The sequence below is a fragment of the Dipodomys ordii genome, unplaced genomic scaffold (assembly GCF_000151885.1).
Source record: "Dipodomys ordii isolate 6190 unplaced genomic scaffold, Dord_2.0 Scaffold22, whole genome shotgun sequence".
Lineage (NCBI taxonomy): Eukaryota > Metazoa > Chordata > Mammalia > Rodentia > Heteromyidae > Dipodomys > Dipodomys ordii.
Window position 1 is genome coordinate 11,202,189 of NW_012267238.1, and position 3,520 is coordinate 11,205,708.

The 3,520-nt window shown below is 41.0% G+C and overlaps 1 pseudogene; it reads left to right on the top strand.

The window, feature by feature from the left end:
* Nucleotides 1-1,999: 1,999 nt before the first annotated feature.
* Nucleotides 2,000-2,462, top strand: LOC105983947 (annotated as a pseudogene).
* Nucleotides 2,463-3,520: the final 1,058 nt, after the last annotated feature.

The window sequence follows — 3,520 nt, forward strand, 5'->3', positions numbered from 1 at the left end:
TTGAAAGGAAACACAAAGGAAGCTTCTGTGTGGATGGAAATGTTGTGTGTCTCCACTGGGGCTTCAGAGTGTGTCTCTATTTTCATTATGACAACAACATGCCTGGAGTAAGTAACTTTATAAAGAAAAGATTTATGTAAGTTACTTTATAAAGAAAAGATTTATTTTGGCTCATCATTCTGGAGGTTAAAGGTCTAGGGAATTTCATGCAATGATTGCCTTCTTGCTAGCAGAGTCCAAAAGTGATACAAACCCTCTCTCTGTCTCTCCCTCTCTGTCTCTCTCCCTACCTCTCTTCCTCTCTTCCTCTCTCCCTCTCTGTCTCTCTCCCTCCCTCTCTTCCTCTCTCTCTCTCTCTCTCTCTCTCTCTCTCTCATAAAACCACCAGAATGCAATCAGGGTCCACCCTAATGTTCTAATCTAATAATCACCCCACTGTCCAATGACACCATGGTCAGATTGTTTCTAGCCTCTAAAGACCTCACAATGAGGATTTCTTTTCACCACACAGAGCCATGGGTCCCTCAACCCACATCTAAGCCATGGAATGATACATTCATTTGTTAAATGCTCATGACTCTACACTTAAGATATATCTATGTTTTTTAAATCATACACATAAAAGACAGAAATTTTCACTGGGCATCAATATGAAGGTTGAGTTGAAAGAAAGTAAGGCTGGAGATCAACCTGCTTTCAATTTTTGTCTGTCTTCTGTTACAATTTATTCAGGGTCTATTCCATTATGTGACCAGTCTATTTCAGACTCAAACACATGAGAAGAAGAAAAAGCTGAAATACTTGATTTCCAAAGAGTAATTATGTCCTACTTTTTCCTGGAAAGGAGAAGAGTTACACAAGTAAGTTTTGCTCAGATTTTACTCAAGCACCTTTGAGTTTACCCCTCCTAGAGACACTGGACTCAAGCAGAGTGCAAGTCTGCTCTGATCCCACAAAAGTTTATAGCTAAATGTAAGACTGTGGGACCCAAAAGACCCAGAGGCCCTATGAGCAGCCCAGTAGCCCAAATATCCGGTGCACCAGACAGAAATGCTTAAATACCTAGATCCTATTATATGAGGCTGAATTCATTCAATTAAACAGCTTAAGGAGCCCCGATCGGCCACTGGAACACATCTGTGCAAGCGTGCTAAAACAATAGCCCGAGAGGCGAGTTAACGTTTGCTTGCTCTTGTGTAAGGCCAGCTGGCATTACCTAACACATCGCCAAGTTGAGGATGGCCAGCTCAGCATAATTGCATTAAATCTGCCTATTCTTTCCATAAAGTACTTCCTGATTGCAGCTACACAGGAAATGAGGTAAGAGGACACTTTAAAATTTTAAGACCCACATCTACCTTTAACCCCACTCCCTTGGCCACTCAAAATCATTATTTAAATGAGAAGAAAATATGGATTAAAACTTCCCTGCTAATGAACAGGTTTGCTCTACGATACTTGGTCTTCATTATTACAATCATGAGTATTTTATTAAATAGACTTTCATTTTCAACAGAAAATGCATTCTATTTTATTTCTATAAGGCTCCATGAAGGAAACATTGATTCTTGCACATTCTGTGTGTGTGTGTGTGTGTGTGTGTGTGTGTGTGTGTGTGTGTGTGTGTGTGTGTGTGCTGGAGCTTGAATTCAGGGTCTGGACATTATCCATTATTATTTCTTAGTTTTTTCGCTCAAGGTTGGTATTCTACAGCTTGAGCCACACCTCTTCTTTTTCCTTTTGGTAGTTGATTGGAAATAAGAGACTCTCACACTTTCTTGTCTGGGCTGGCTTCAAACCTCAATGCTCAGATCTCAGTTTCCTAAGTAGCTAGGATTACAGAAGTGAGTCCTCAACACCTGCCTTAATTCCTACACTTTCTAAGGAACTGCTCTGCTAGGAAAACCCACATTAAATGCTAACTTAGCTCTTCCTGTAAGCGGCCAGAGGTGACCTGTGAAAATGGTTCGCTACTCCCCACAAAATCATGCAAGTCAAGAGGTTCCTTTCTTCATGTACACTTTAAGAACACCAGAGAAACAGCCCAGGCCATCAAGGGTATGCATATCCAAAAAGCAACCAAGTATCTGAAAGATGTCACGTTAAAGAAGCAATGTGTGCCATTCCGGCATTACAATGGTGGAGTTGGCAGGTGTGCCCAGGCCAAACAGTGGGGTTGGCCCAAAAAGAGTGCTGAATTTCTGCTGCAAATGCTTAAGAATGCAGAGAGTAATGAAGAACTGAAGGGTTTAGATGTAGACTCCCTGGTCATTGAACACATCCAGGTGAACAAAGCACCTAAGATGCGCCGCCGAACTTACAGAGCCCGTGGTAGGATTAACCCATCCATGAGCTCCCCCTGCCACATTGAGATGATCCTTACTAAGAAGGAGCAGATTGTTCCTAAACCAGAGGAGGAGGTTGCACAGAAGAAAAAGGTATCCCAGAAGAAACTGAAAAACAAATACTTATGGCACAGGAATAAATAAATAAAATAAACACAAATAAATACAAAAATGCTAACTTATTTCAAAATCGTCCTATGTTCCCACAGCTACCACTCAAGCTGGCAAATCTCCCTCTGATAGCTCATTTTCATCATGTCTGTCTCCATAACTAACTACATATCCAATGGAGGTTGCTAGGCACAACCCTAAGGACCAATGACATACCTGCTCCTAAGAAGACAGATTCATTTACAATGATGTATTTATCATGTCTTTTATTCATTCAACAGACATTCATTGAGCATCTACGAGATCCTAGCTACACCATGCACTGGACATAGACAAGTGGCACAAGCATTCTTCCTATCCTCAGGATGGTGTTTTACAGCCCCACAAGCAAATGATTGCTGGAACACACAAGACAGAATAATTGGCTGTGTCTGAGAAATATGGAGAAGGCTTTGTAAAGAAGACATCACTGAAGTGGACCTTAAAACATAATGAGTTTGTTTGTTTTCAGTATTTCTGGTTCTTTAATTCCATCCAAGTCATGAAAGTTTTATAGATTAAAAAGTGGGCAGGGGGCAAGTTTGAAGGCATCCCATAAAGTATCTTTGTGAACCAGGATCTGGAGGTTTAAAATTACAGAGAAGCCACACGGAGTGAAAGGTAAAGAACAAAGCTGGAAAGCTTCAAGACCTATGCTAAAGACGGTGTTGTACTCGTTAAACAATAGATCAATGGAACAGAATAGAGCCCAGAAATAGACCTTCATAAATACAGTCAACTGATCTTCAACAAAGGAGCAGAGACAACACATTGGAGCAAAGACAGTCTTTTCAGCAAACAGTTTTGGAACAAATAGACAAGCACATGCAGATAAATGAATTAAGACAGACCTGCTGAACATGGTGGCTCACACCTTGAATCCAAGCCACACCAGAGCATGAGATTGGAGGATTGCAGTTTGAAGCTACACTGGGCAGAAAAATCAGTAACACTCATATCTCCATTTAACCAGCAAAAAGCCAGAAGTAAAGCTGTGACTCAAATGGTAGAGCACCAGCCTTGAG